This window comes from Quercus robur, chromosome 10 (assembly GCF_932294415.1).
Source record: "Quercus robur chromosome 10, dhQueRobu3.1, whole genome shotgun sequence".
Classification (NCBI taxonomy): Eukaryota; Viridiplantae; Streptophyta; class Magnoliopsida; order Fagales; family Fagaceae; genus Quercus; species Quercus robur.
The window spans coordinates 46,956,857-46,972,951 of record NC_065543.1 but is presented as its reverse complement, the minus strand read 5'-3'; the positions used below and the strand labels follow the sequence as shown (position 1 = coordinate 46,972,951).

The window sequence follows — 16,095 nt, the reverse complement described above, 5'->3', positions numbered from 1 at the left end:
TAAGATTATTGAGTGTGAAGAAATTATGCAGCGATTTCAAAATATGAAAAATCGTCGAAGGCAATTGAGTAAATTAAGCTAGGTGTGAAAAAATAAATTAAAATTTACATTTTATGTTAGATTCCGTATGACAATTACATTATTTTTGTTATTGATATTGATTAATTTTTTTAGATTAGTTTTTTACTTTCAATCTTGTCTTTTAATCGTGTTCCCTTTGACCTAAATTCCTGGCTCTACCATCGCTTGATCCCTAATCACTATGAGAGAGTAGAGAAAATGAGTAACATTTTGGGATCCAAGTCGGGTTTACTCATTCTGGAAAAAAAGAAAAAAAAAAGTTGGGTTTACTAGTTTAGGGACCAAGTTGATTGGTTTCAAACTTAGAACCTATGTTGCATTAGCCCAAGCTTCAAAAGTAAATATGGAAAGTAAGTAAATGTTAGAAATTTTCTTTATGGTTATGCATCAAGGGGTTACGGGGACCTCTTAACAAGCATATATAAGCTTGATTTTTCTCACAATTATTAAGATAATCTATATCTATATATATCTAAAAGTTGAAGCGTAACATTTATTGTTGCTACGCCTCGTTGAGCCATGTCAGCGGTCATATCGCATACTTATTTTCAATCATTTCTCTTTTTATTTTTTGACTTTTAATTTATTTATTTATTAATTTTGTAGTTAATGGTTACATTTTCTCCAACGTTTCCTAATCCCTTTTACATTTTCATCTCTCCACTACTATTAACATTAATATAACTTTTCCTTTATCCCTTCATCTTCCTTTTATTTTGGCTATTCATATCCCCATCCTCTTACTATAAATTTGCTAATCTCTTTCACTCTATACATATTTTATCATACAAAAAGGTTTTTACTCTCTCTCTTTATCGTGTATTTCTTTTCTTTTGGTAGTTTTTTTTTTTTAAAAAAAATTTGTATCTTTACTTTATATTGATGAATTTCCATGTTCTTTAGAACTCTACTATTATTCTCCCTCTCTCTCTCTCCCTCTCTCTCTCTCTCTCTCTCTCTCTCTCTCTCTCTCTCTCTCTCTCACAGATATTTTTTTCTTTTTTGTGTGGATTTTTTTAAATTTTTTTTATGTTTTATATCTTTACTTTAGGTTGATGAATTTGTGTGTTCTTTAAAACTCTACTTTAAGTTGATGCATACCACTACAAAAAATAAATAGGATTGAATTGAATTTCATGCTCCAAACTTTTTGGTTTTGTGTTTTCAAGTAAATTTTTTTTTTTTTTTTTTTTTATTATTATTGTCAAATGCTATTGTGGGGCCAGAGAGTTTATGACCCCAGACCATTTCATGTTAAGGCCCAAGGCTTGCGCCGAGGAGATACAGGGCCGAGGACTCACCATGAGAGTCAGGGACGGTCTAAGGAAATGGCCGAGGACGAGCTTCTGCTCAACATGCCATAAATGCCCCTAAAAGGAAGAGTGATCACAGTGCGGAAACAGCACAAGTAAAAGGCTGCCAGTACTGCAATAAAGCATTCCGCACCTGACAGGACCATACTCTTCAGCTTTTGCAACCTACCCCCAACCACTCTAGGTATGGGCTGATGGGACAAGTCTTAAGTCAAAGGAAATTGAGCTTACACGTGGACGCTGGTAAGAGAGTAAATGCTCATATAAAAGGATAAGAGAGGCAGTGTGAGAAAAGGAGGGGAGAATCCGTCCTCCCAGCTATGGTGTCCTAGAAACAAGGAGAATAAGAAGAGCATAGAGCTCCCCAGACTCCTTGGACGAGATTCACTGACCAGAGCCAATCCGAACTACCATCCGGTGACCAAGACCTAGTCTTTCAAACCCTCGCTCTATAAGTGATATTGTTTGGGCCTTTTTTACGGGCGAACCCAACATCATTTTGGGTCGTTACAAATTGAGTCGTTACAATTGGCACCGTCTATGGGAAAGGCTTGTGTGTTGGCACAGGTGGTGGGTTGAGACAGTCCTCCTATCATTTCCAACAGCCGGTTGTAGTGTTCTAGCGTAAAGTTCCACTAGGAGCTGCGTTTCTTCACTAGGGGCTGCGATTCGTAGTGTCAGCAGCACGGATGGTTATAGGGGCTTGGCCGAGGAGCTAATCCCCCTAAACCAAGGTCCCATGCCATAGTCGAGGGGTTAACTCCCCTAACTACTTAAAAATCGAGTTTTGGACAGAACCAAGGTATTGCATGGTCCTCGGACTCAAACCTATGGGGAAACCAACTACTTAAAAAATCAAGTTTTGGACAGAACCAACGTATTGCATGGTCCTCGGACTCAAACCCATGGGGAAACCAACTACTTAAGAGGAATGTTAGGTTACTCAGACCTACAGGAAGATCATTTACTAAAAGTCAGATTAAGTCCTAGGCATAATGAAGATCTCGATCTGTCCTCAAAGCCTTAGCTCTAAAGGAAATTGATGCAAACGAGTGTTTGAGCTCAGGATGATCGTACCTCGGTCCTCGGATTGGATACCAAAAAAGGACCAAGGCTACAAAAGCCATTAGGAAGGCGACGAAACACTCTAAGTACTTGGTGGCCCACGTGGACGGTCCACCTTTTAACCACCCATCCTCGAATGGTTACCTCCTACACCGCACCGAGCATTCAGCTGTCATCTCGGCTATTTTGGGGTATGTACCGCTTTCTCAGGTCGGCATTATCAAGCCGAATAGCCCGATAAGTACAGAATTACATCTTTCTCCCAAACAAAGGTTTTTTCTAAATATCATTTGTTCAAGTCGGCATTATTGTGCCGCATAGTTTTAATAAGCGCAGAGCAAGGTCTTTTTATTAACTGGGATTTCGGCCCTAAGCATCGTTCAGAATATTTAAAAAAAAAAAAAAAAGTTCATATGGTAGTACGTCTATTCACGGCATGACCATTTCAGAAAGAAGAAGTAGAATATACAAAATAAAGCAATGTTGACTTTTATTAATATAAAGAGGTATTACAATGTACAATGAAGGGCTTAAACAAGTCTATATAGAAAACGAATTGCAAAAACAATGATAAAAAAAAAAAAAAAAAAAAAAAACAACAACAACAACAACAACAACAACAACCAGAAGCCTTTTTAAGCTCTGCTCCGAAGTTTTTCCAAATTCTGCCCCAGTAGCACCCATACTAAGAGGAAGACCTCCCTTGGTGGAAGAGGAGAAGAAGAGGAAGAAGGAAAAGCACCAGGATGGATTTGGTGATGGGAAAGAAGAAGAAGGCGAGGCAAAAGGAGGCACCAGTGAAGGAAGAGAGGAAGAAGCAGGTACACTTTGTCTCTGCATCAGTCCTGACTCCTAACACGCTGGTGCCATGTTAGCTATGCTCATAAGAGAGTGGCTGGTACTGATAATGGGTGACCCTAGCTCAGTCGCACCAAAAGTTTGACGCGACGAGCCCCTACTTCGGATTTTGGTTGAAGGAAGGATGAGAGGTATCTTGAGTCTCTGCCATCCCTGCCCAGACCGAGCCATTTTGGGTTTCGGAAGAACATGGCGTTTCTGGGAAGGGTATGGTCTCTTCATTCCCGCTCTTATCTCAAACATATCACAATTCAAGGTGTAAGTGAGCGGATAAGGGAAACTCTGGGGGAGGCTAAGGGTTTCGGACTTTAAAAGGATTAAAAGGTCTCTGTGTAAGAGAAGTAACCTCTTGCCTTTCTTCTTATATGAAGGGCAAAATGGGAGGCATTTAATCTATCCAAATTTCCAAGAAAATCTGTAAACGAGAATATACCCACTCCACTTCCCCACGCCGTCAATAACCGTCGGATTTAAATGGTCTCGTAAAGGGAAATCATTAAAGACGCGTCGCGAACACTGAAACGGCAGGAGCGCATCGTGAATGAATTCAGAGGAATGTTTCGTAGTCCGGCGTGTTTCCTAGATAGATGAAGAGACACCCGCATTGATGAAGGGCAGAGCTAAGCAGACCGCAATAAAGACGTGGCATCACCAAAACCCTCCTCTCCGACCAAGAGGTTGGACAGCAGGATTTTGAGGGGCTATTGTGGGGCCAGAGAGTTTATGACCCCAGCCCATTTCATGTTAAGGCCCAAGGCCTGTGCCGAGGAGATACAGGGCCGAGGACTCACCATGAGAGTCAGGGATGGTCTAAGGAAATGGCCGAGGACGAGCTCCTGTTCGGCATGCCATAAATACCCCTAAAAGGAAGAGTGATCACAGTGCGGAAACAGCACAAGTAAAAGGCTGCCAGTACTGCAATAAAGCATTCTACACCTGACAGGACCATACTCTCAGCTTTTGCAACCTACCCCCAACCACTCTAGGTATGGGCTGACGGGACAAGTCTTAAGTTCTAGGAAATTGAGCTTACACGTGGACGCTGGTAAGAGGGTAAATGCCCGTATAAAAGGATAAGAGAGGCAGTGTGAGAAAAGGGGGGGACAATCCGTCCTCCCAGCCATGGTGTCCTAGAAACAAGGAGAATAAGAAGAGCATAGAGCTCCCCAAACTCCTCGGACGAGATTCACTGACCGGAGCCAATCCGAACTACTGTCCGGTGACTAAGACTTAGCCTTTCAAACCCACGCTCTATAAGTGATATTGTTTGGGCCTTTTTTACGGGCGAACCCAACATCATTTTGGGTCGTTACAAATTGAGTCCTTATAGCTATCATATTGCATTATAAAGATAGAATATAAGAATATAATCTTATTCAATTACATAACATGACTTGAATAATTTGGTGTGACTATATCTTTTATTTTGACTATTCTTCTTCTCATTTTTATTTTCTATAAATTTATCCAATTCAAGTCTCTCCCAAAAAAGGCGATTATTCTCTTTCTCGATTATTTATTCTTTCTTGCAACTTAACTTTAGGTTGATGAATCATTATATTTTTTTGTAACACTATTTTGGGTTAATATACAATTTTATGTGTGTTTTTGAGTTCTCCATCACAAGCCTTCTCTCTCCCTCTCATAGCTTTTGTTTGATTTTTGTTTGACATAATACTTAGTTATTTTGAAATTGAAAATTAGAATTTATATTAAAATACAATCTCACTATGTATTTGAATGTGTTTCTCAACTATTTGAGTAATATTAGGTGTAATTTTGTGATGAGTTTTGATTATCATGATATCTTATTTAAGAAATGAGAAATTTGAATAACATATTTGAAACTTAAAGAATTTTTTTTTTTGAGTAAAAAACTTAAAGAATTTAGTTGTAAGAAAAAAAAGAAAACACAATGTACCATAATGTAATTTAGAAAATATGGACCACCTCAAAAAGAAATAATTTCAATCAAACATACCTAAAATATTAAAATGATATATATGTAAAGATGGATAAATGAAAAATAATTTTAGAATTTTTTATTTTTTATTTTTAGAGAGAACATATTATACATCATACCACGATTTCAAAGTAATAATATATTCCCACGCATCGCGTGGGTTTGCGACAAGTATAATATTATTGTTCACAGGCATTTATAAAAGCCTTATACGCTTCTGATATAACAACTAAGCAACTAAGAGTCTAAGATAACACCTAATATTTTCCTCCTTCTCTTCAACAGTAGAAGTTGTTTGTCCCTTCTACATGAAGGAGAGTTCTATTTTGGGCTTGTCTTGTTTATGTTTTTGTCTTTCTATGGATATCAAGTGTATCCATGGAGCTTGTGGGGTTTATTTGTTGGGGGGATGGGGAAACTTTTTTCTTTTTGTGAGGAGTCTACTACATTTTCTACGTCGACTAATATATAGGAATTTAGCCATACAGTTGGATATGGTTTTTACGCTTGAACCTATTGTGCCTGGTTTTTACGAAAGGAATTTTCCACTCACATGGAAAGCCTTTCGTGATGCAAGGTGGAAATCAGCAATAAGGGAACCAGGTATGGAGGTCGGTCAGGTAGCAGAGTTTCAGGCGAACATCTGCAAGCTATGGTTACAGAGCAAAGGCACTGTGACTCTGGAACACCAGCAATTCTACTCCTCATTGAAGGCAATTCTAGACCCGGTGCATGAAAAAGTGGTTGTTTATGTGCCAGGATTCTATGAGAATAAGAAACCTTGGACAAGGAAAGCGTTTCACACAGTAAGAATGGCCTTGGAAGTGACGGGCAAAGAAGCATTGGACGGCGGACCGGAGAAGGTTCAGGCGAGCAGGGAATCTGAAGGAGACCGAGCAATAATTGTAACCGTTGGGCACGTTACAACAGTTAGTGAATTGAGAGAAGTGTTACACACGGTTCCAGTCATTCATTCGAATCAGAATTCTTTGCCGAGCTAGCTGTCTCAAGTTGAGTCCCATAATTCAAGGAAACCGTGTACCAATGAGGGTGTAACGGATTTGGAGGAGGATTTATTTCCTATTTAGTTACCAATGGCAAATTTATTTGATATTCAAATAAATGAAATTGATGCTGACCTAAACCAGTTTAATGAGCTTCCGTCTATGAAAGGAGATACAACTAATGCTCTTTACTAGTATTTTGATTCAGCCCAAAAACAGAAGGCTCATCATAATACCAGGAGCACGTGCAAGCCAGTTGAGTCACCCATCATGGAATTTACTCACACAGCCCCGAAAATTTCAACTTTACAATACACACGCAACCCAACTCTTATGGCTGATATTCCAGACAAGGAAAAAATCACAACAATAGCAATGAAGGGTAATGAGCTGGACCAGTCCAATCAGCCTCCACACCGTGCCATCTGGAAACCACCTCCATGGCCAATCCTAAAGGTGAACTTTGACGATGCTATTTTTTGAGAACAAAATTATGTGGGTGTAGGCATTGTAATCCGAGATATTAAGGGCCAGGGTGTTGCTTTCATGGATGAGAAAATCACTTTGTTCTCGGTCATGGTTTGGAAAATTTGGACACACCGGAATTGAGTCAGAACTAACCAACCTTGTTGCAGTCCAAATTAGCTCACAAACATGGCCAAAGAACTCCTAATGAAATTCCAGGCAGTGCAGCAACCTTCTCTACCACAATTCACACCGATCCGAGTTCATTGGAGAGCTCCTATCTTGGACATGGTAAAGGTCAATTTTGATGGTGCACTATTCAGTAGGGAGCAAAAATTAGGGATTGGAGTTGTTATGGCTAGATTTTTGGTAAATTACACTACTCTCATGTTAAGAGAGAGGGTAATATGGTTGTTTATGTTTTAGCATGTTTTGCTTTAATTGTTTTAGATTATAGTGTGTGGATGGAGGATGTTCCATCACAGTTTCATTCTTGTATTTTTAGCAAACTTTGATGGTATTCATTGAATAAAAGGCACTATGTTGATTCTCAAAAAAAAAAAAATAAATAAATAAATAACAACTCTAACAGGTCACGTTGCTGGCTACCATCTTCAAATTATCTTAGGCAATCCCATACAGTTCGTAACAACCTTTACCAATTCTAGTAGTTGGTTTAACCAGGATTTTTCTGGCATAGTTGTTCCCGAGTTCTTACTCCCAAAGTTCCTATTCCAGTTCCCTCTCTTAGAGTTCCTTCTATTACTACTCCCAGAGTTCCTTCTGTTAGTCTCTTCCTCCCCTTCGTCATCATTGTCATTAGTCTCTTCCTTTGCTTGGTCACCAGTGTCATTAGTCTCTTCCTTTCCTTGGTCATCAATATTGACATTATCCTCTTCCGGCCCTTGGTCACCATCCCCAAAAATTCCTGGGAACTCACTTTCCAAAAAATCCAGTGAGATGAAAAGCAAAGCTAATCCTATTGAAACTATCTTCAAACCAGTTAGGAAACACTTCTTTTTAGAGTCCAATTGCTTTATTTGTCTTTGGAGAGCATACCATTGATTCATTATTTGTGGTAAAAATCCCAATAGGAAAATTATAAGCATGAACACTCCAACTATAGTCTCATCCTGGGCTGCAGACGGACTCTCCAAGAGAACTAAACAAATAGCAAATACACATACTAAAAACTGAAATGATCTCAACCAACTGAATTGCCTTATTAATAAATGGCTTATTAAGAATAAGGAATAAGAGCTGAAAAGAAGTGATGCATAGCAATATTATAGTTGGAATCTCAGAAAGCCAGTGGTCCTTATAGACACCAGTCATAGTCCCTAGCACAACGCGTCTTAAGGACTCGAGCAATGTGTGGTATAATCTGAGTTTCCTAAATAGCTTTTGGTTAAAAGGTGCTTCTGAATTTGTATGAACAATGCCCCCAAAAACCTGTAGATCTTCAGCTTTTGGATAAACCTCTTCAGTTTTGTCATCAGAGGCAATGATCCCATCACCACCATGTGGATGAACACTAGAGCTAGACGTCAAGGAGCTTGCCAAAGTTGCTACGGTGAGTGATCTTGTAGAGGGAATAGGACTTGGTTGAGTTGAACAGGATGTACTTCGAGTTGAACTTAGTGGGGTTAAGTCGAGCCTTGTCCCTAATGTTCTCACAACACTACCTCTAGAAACCTCTTCAACTTTTCGAGAAAGCTCTTTAGTTTCTCCATCAAAGGCAATGATCCCATCATCACCATGTGTATGAAAACTTGTGCTGGACGTTAAGGAATCCACTAGAGTTGCTACAGTATCTGATCTCTTTGAGGGAATATGATTTGGTCTAGTAGATAGGGACGTACTTTGCATTGAACTTCGTGGAGTTGAGTCGAGCCTCGTCTCTGATGTTCTCACAACATTTTCCCTAGAAACTTCTCTAGCTTTCAAACAAAGATCTTCAATTTTGTCATCAGAGGCAATGATCCCATCATCACCATGTGAATCAAAACTTGTGTTGGACGTCAAGGAATCCACCATAGTTGTTGCGGTATTTGATCTTTTTGAGGGAATATGACTTGGACTAGTTGAATGGGACGTACTTTGCATTGAACTTGGTGGAGTTGAGTTGAGCCTCGTCTCTGATATTCTCACAACATTGTCCCTAGAAACCTCTTTAGCTTTTGGACAAAGATCTCCAGTTTCTACATTGAAGGCAATGATCCCATCATCACAATGTGTATGAAAACTTGTGCTGGACGTCAAGGAATCCACTAGAGTTGCTACGGCATTTGATCTCTTTGAGGGAATATGACTTGGTCTAGTTGAATAGGATGTACTTTGCATTGAACTTTGTGGAGCTAAGTCAAGTCTCGTCCCTGATGTTCTCACAACATTGTCCCTAGGAACCTCTTCAGCTTGTGGACAAAGATCTTCAATTTCGTCATCAGAGACAATGATCCCATCATCACCATATGTATATAAACTTGTGCTAGATGTCAAGGAATCCACTAGAGTTGTTGCGGTATCTGATCTCTTTGAAATATGACTTGGTCTAGTTGAACGGGACGTACTTCGCACTAAACTTTGTGGAGCTGAGTCGAGCATTGCCTCTAATGTTCTCACAACATTGTCCCCAGAAACCTTTTCTGCTTTTGGACAAAGATCTTTAGTTTCATCATCGAAGGCAATGATCCCATCATCACCATGTGTATGAAAACTTGTGCTGGACGCAAAGAATACAGTAAAGTTGCTGCAGTATCTTATCTCTTTAAGGGAATATGACTTGGTCTAGTTGAACTGGACGTACTTCACACTGAACTTTGTGGAGCTGAGTCGAGCATTCTCACAACATTGTCCCCAGAAACCTTTTCAGCTTTTGGACAAAGATCTTCTGTTTTGTCATCAAAGGCAATGATCCCATCATCACCATGTGAGTGGAAACTTATGCTGGACGTCAAGGAATCCACTAAAGTTGCTGTGGTATCTGATCTCTTAGAGGGAATATGACTTGGTCTAGTTGAATGGGACAAACTCTGCATTGAACTTTGTGGAGCTAAGTCGAGCCTCGTCCCTAATGTTGTCACAACAATGTCCCTAGAAACCTCTTCAGCTTTTGGACAAAGATCTTCAGTTTTGTCATTAGAGGCAATGATCCCATCATCACCATGTATATGGAAACTTGTGTTAGACGTCAATGAGTCTATCAGAGTTGCTGCTGTATCTGATCTCTTTAGGGGAATATGACTTGGTCTAGTTGAACTGGACGTGCTTTGCATTAAATTTTGTGGAGCTGAGTTGAGCCTTGTCCCTGATGTTCTCACAACATTGTCCCCAGAAACCTCTTCAGCTTTTGGACAAAGATCTTCAGTTTCGTTATTAGAGGCAATGATCCCATCGTCACCATGTGTATGGAAACTTGTGTTGGATGTCAATGAATCTATCAGAGTTGCTGCGGTATCTGATCTCTTTGAGGGAATATGACTTGGTGTAGCTGAATGAGATGTATTTCGCACTGAACTTCGTGGAGCTGAGTTGAGCCTCATCCTTGGTGTTCTCACAACATTGTCCTGAAAAGCCTCTTCAACTTTTGGGCAAAGATCTTCAGTTTCGTCATCAGAGACAATGATCCCATCATCACCATGTGAGTGAAAACCTATGTTGGACGTCAAGGAATCCACTAGAGTTGCTGTGGTATCTGATCTCTTTGAGGGAATATGACTTGGTCTAGTTGAACGGGATGTACTTCGCATTGAATTTTGTGGGGCTGAGTTGAGCCTTGTCCTTGATGTTCTTACAACATTGTCCCCAAAAACCTCTTCAGCTTTTTGACAAAGATCTTCAGTTTCATCATCAGAGGCAATGATCCTATTATCACCATGTGTATGAAATCTTATGCTAGATGTCAAGGAATCCACTAGAGTTGCTGCAGTATTTGATCTCTTTGAGGGAATATGACTTGGTTTAGTTGAACTGGACATACTTCTTATTGAACTTCGTGGAGCCGAGTCAAGTGTTCTCACAACATTGTCCCCAGAAACCTCTTCAGCTTTTGGACATAGATCTTCAGTTTCATCATTAGAGGCAATGATCCCATCATCACCATGTGTATGTAAACTTGTGCTGAAGGTCAATGAATCTATCAGAGTTGCTGCAATATTTGATCTCTTTGAGGGCATATGACTTGGTATAGTTGAACGGGACATATTTCGCACTGAACTTCATGAAGCTGAGTTGAGCCTCGTCCCTGGTGTTCTCTCAACATTGTCCCCAGAAACCTCTTCATCTTTTGGACAAAGCTCTTCAGTTTCCTCATTAGAAGCAATGATCCCATCACCATGTGTATCAATACTTTCTCCATAAATTTTTTGGGAGAGCATGGGGCCTCTTATATCTTCAAATAGAGGCCCTAAAATGGTTAGGCAATCAGAGTTCTGTTCAATTTTCCATGTCCACTGGCCTCTATTTCTAGGACTGTTAAATATTCGACCTACTTGAAGATCTTCATTGTATTGAAGTAACTTTGCAAATGTAATACCTATAGAGAGGAACCAGAGTAAGGCCAGCAGTAGAAAAGACACAGTACCCAGAAGCAGAGTGCCAACTACAAACTCTAATGGCGTTCCTCCTTAATTAACAAAAGTGAGAAAATATTAAGCCACATAGTTATGTACTTCAAGTTCTAGCATTACATGTGCAAAATATATGAATCTTGGATCTAGATACATATTTGCATAAATCTGATATGATGCTATGATGATTGTCATGCAGAGAGAAGGGATTTGAGTTAATGTCCAAACAGTTTGAAACATCAATTGCATTGAAATTCTTAAATATGTGAGGAGATGGGACCGTATACCAATTCTATTGCCAATCAATGTGGTAATGATTAAGTCCATAAGACATATGAACAAGACGGGAACATAGTCACAATTCCATCACATATTTGGAATGTAGAGTAGAAAAGATTACTAGGAAAAAAAAAAATAACTAGCTCATTCTATGATATATCAGAATGAGAATTAGACAATTCTCTGATTAAAGAATTCAATATAAGTAGAAAGTTGAATCATACTAAATTAGTATATAAAAAAAAAGAAAAAGAAAAAAAGAAAAAAAGCAAGCAACATAATTATCTTTCGAAACTTAAATTTTGCATGATAAATGCATCGATAAGGATTCATTTGTAGGGAAGTAAACAAACTGTCAAGTTACCTCTAATTAGAGCAACAGAGGCCTCACAAATACTAGGTAGTGCAAGATTTACAAGGAATGTTTTAAATCTTGGGAATGTGAGTAGTCCATAACCCCTCTGCTTTTGCTTCTTGAATTTTAGGATGGCAAGGAGTAAAGCATGCAGCAATATTAAACTGCCACCAATTATGGCTAACCAGAACATGGTTCTACTAAATTCCTCCCAACTACACGAGACAAAATCTAGTAAGATATTACACTGATAAATAAATGAGTCTGTCTGTGGCACTTCAAAATCCAAATTATGAATTCACCAATTAAACAGAAATGGATAATAGGGAATTAATTATCAAGTTTGTCCTTTTGGTTTGATCCGTAATTTGAAATAATTCAAAGCATGAATAGTTTTAATTTTTCATAGAACCTACACAAAATTCTACATCTAAATAACTAGCATACCAAATAGTCCATTCCCAGAATTCTTTAAATTGCATTCAACGATTCTTTTTAAAGAAGAAGAAGAAGACGAAATATTACATTATTGCTTTCATAATTAGTCTGCTTTATATTGAATATTTTTTGAGAAAAAAAAAAATCTGTATTGAATATTCTCTCCGTTTTTTTATGTCTCTAAAATCTATATGCAACTACATGTAATAGATAGAAATAAGAGGCCTCATTACTTACCCATCTAGAATATATTCAGCATCTGGTTTACTATTGTTCTGCAAGGGTACAATGCATTGTATCACAAAATTTATTCATTATATGGTTAAAGAAGTCAAAAGCAAGTCATAGAAAAAATAGTGGTTTCAGACCTGAAAGTATGATATATATATTCTTTGGGATTCGGCCGCAACCGTGCCTTGTACACAGTATACTGAAGCAACCCTACTCAAATTCTCTTGTTTTGGCTGCACACCCAGGAAAATTCCAGAATCATGAATTTTAGACCTGTAGGAATCTGAGTTGGTAGGAGGATTGGAGCCCACCACGACTGGCTGGATGTGCCTAGTTTCCCATGGAAGACTGAAGTAGGGAATGCTCCATTGCAAACCCCTTGCAAATTCATAATAATTCACTGGCAGTCTCACTGCCAACCATCTAGATAATGCAAAAACCTGAATATGGCATGAACTTCTCTGTATGAAATAGAAAAGTAAAAAAGATCATTGGTTCTACAAGAATGATGTAGTTCATAAGGTTTGATAAGTTATTTTTGTCAGATATTTTAAATAACAGTATGTTACGCTAATCTACCAGCCATAGACCGTAAATTATGTCTGATAAGTTCAGGACGAGTGGTGCAGTTCTTAAATAACACCCCAGCTCACAAAATCCCACTCTAAAGAGGTCAATCCTAGTTTCCATCTTTGGCAGAAGTACTAATAGGCTCTGTAGGCTTCAGTTGGGCTTTTGGTTCAAAAAGTCAGACAAAAGACTCAAAACCAACCAAAATATTTAGAGAGTTCAATTATATATTAAATTTTATGTATAAAAATCAAGGAAAATTATTCTGGGAGTGTATTATTTCTACAGGAGGAGGAAAAGGGTTAATTTGTTCCACAGTATGTCTAGTTATTTCACTTAATTGTCAAGAGGCTATATATAATCATAGTGCAATAACCTGCTAGTACAGTTTGATTAACTTTTGGTTCAAACCTTGGAAAATACTGGATCAGCCACAAAGAAAGAAAAAAAAAAGGAAATATGATTTGTACATCAGAAAGATCTTGTTTTACCAAAAATGAAATGCTTTGAAAAAAGTAAGACCATAAACATACTTTAGAATGAAGAGATCACCAACGATGTGCTTAGTGTTCTTATTCAAGGTGTCCAAAGAAAGTTAAAGGTGCACATTGACATGCTAATAGAACCTTTTTTGGGTTAGTGATTGTTTGTCAAGAATGTCATTTAAAGAAATTTTTTCCAACCCCAAACAGTTGTAAGATTATTCTCTACCCCTTTTATAAAATCCAACCACAGCATTAATGTCAATTTATTTATTGTTGTGTTTCTAAGAGTGTCGAAGATTATCATTGTATAACTAAATAATCAATTAATGAGATAACTGCTCAAATGAGTTTGATATCATACAAAAAGATTACTTGCAGGATTAGAAAAAGAAGAAAATGGTGTTGAAAATGTCCCAATGGAGGAAAGGCTTGCAATTGAAACCGTAAGCAGCCCGGCAGCAATAGATGTCGCCACAAATGAAGCAGTTGCAAGCACAGAAACCACAGAAGATATTTTGGGCACATGATCTGTATATTTTTTTAACCATACATTAGTAAATAAATAAGGAAGTCAAAGGGCTAAAAGTGTCATCTAGGGCATAGATGTTGGACTACAATTGAGCTGAGAACAAGAGACGAGTAAGAATCCTTACAGGGACATAGTTGTAGATCATTGGAACGTAGATTTTTGTTTCCAGCAACATCCCCAATCACGTTTTCAGGAACAAAGACAGATACACAGTATATACTATCATTTTCTGCTTTTATCTCTACAACATATATTCGTGAACTTATTTCTTTAAAGCTGAAAATGGTAATGATTATCATTGGAAAGGAACAAAAATGAAAATATGTTAAAAGTAAATATGACATATCAATTGAAATATTATTTCCATCAAGAACCCAAATGGTGCGTAAAAAGGTCATCATCATGATTTCTCATTTGTGTGTGGGTGCATTATGTATGTGATGCATGTGTTCATGTACTGGTTAATATACATAGATACAAACACAAAAGTAACCAGAATTACTTGCCTCTGTATATGCCCTCCAGTGATTGATATTATAGAAGAGTTGACGCCAAATACAGGCTTCACGAATTTTATCAACATAGGAATGTTGCGTTCTCTTGTCCTAATATGGGATGGTGTACATTACAGCAGCCCTCAGAGATTCTGAACGTGGTGTACTCAATGTTACAGCAGGCCTCAGAGAATCTGAAGGTCACATTTATATGTATCAGGAGGAAACACCCTACAAATAGACATTTAAATATAAAGCTTTCCTAATTGCATATAATCTTTCCTAATTGCATATAAACATAGAAATATTCAGAGTTAAACAAAATATTTAAACATAATTTTGATTCCACAAACAGATGATTTATTTTCTCTTTGTAATGCTTGTAAACTATTGTCAATCATACCATATAGGAAAGTAATTGTTTCAGCTTGGGAAATTGGAGTCCCTGAAATGCATATTATGGTTGAATTAATGTTTACTGTGACTATAGCCATGCCAGATATGCATGTAGTAGCCTGAAAGGAGAGAGTGAAAAAGAGTAAGAAGGTATGAGAAAAATAGGTCTTATAGATATAAAAGCGATAAATGTTCTCACACACACATAATGTACACTCTGTACACACTAAATCCACAATTTCACCTGTGATATCCATATTTTTTAAGAATGCCCACATTTAAGCATGAAGCTGGTAGTGTGTACAGATGTTGTACAACAATGATTGTGTGATAATCAATAGATTCAATACCCTTTTGCATTTTATATTAAGGGGAAGTTCAAGATGTGCAACCGTGTAAATTTTTTGAAAATGATTAACTTTCTCAATAAAATTAATGGCTCCAATGTTTCTTAGTGATCCCATTCAAGATGATGATGCGTACTACATATTATACAAAATCTAAATGAGTCATTCCAAATTCATAGGACACCTAAACAGCCTCCTAACGAAACTTCTATTCTCATGGCTGAAAACATAATTTAAGATTGTGAGAACTGTCTGACCTTATATTCAAATCTGCATTGCCCTGGATGTTGTTTACTGACAGCCAGAGGAAGAAGTGTGCCCTGACTCAATTGGAGAGCATATAAAATTTGCACTTTGATAGAATTTAAAATTTCTGCAGATGAGTTGAGAACAGGCTCTGGAAAGGTTAAACACATCCTTAGTTTAATATAGTTATTAGTTGCTCGCGCTAGTCTAGTTTCACCATTAAGTTGAAGTAGCCTTTCAGGGACGTGAGTAGTAAAGTTGACAAACATACTTCGTCTATCTGTAGAATTAATGAATAGAGCATGTAAAGAACACATTGATAACAGCAACAACAATCAATCAATCAAATTGGACAAGGTCAGTTACATAAACATTCCAGTTTATTCATTTTAATATGATACAGACTCC

The 16,095-nt window shown here is 37.9% G+C and overlaps 1 protein-coding gene and 1 long non-coding RNA gene across 2 annotated transcripts in view; both read right to left on the bottom strand.

Annotated features, from left to right (window-relative positions):
- Nucleotides 1–16,095, bottom strand: part of LOC126703145 (uncharacterized) — a 213,850-nt gene that overhangs the window by 28,716 nt on the left and 169,039 nt on the right. The window lies entirely within an intron of this gene.
- Nucleotides 11,870–12,813, bottom strand: LOC126703150 (uncharacterized). Its single transcript, XR_007647949.1, has 3 exons — nucleotides 12,758–12,813; nucleotides 12,627–12,664; nucleotides 11,870–12,166 (listed from the first exon to the last, which is right to left on the bottom strand). It is a non-coding gene; the product is annotated as an uncharacterized LOC126703150 (long non-coding RNA).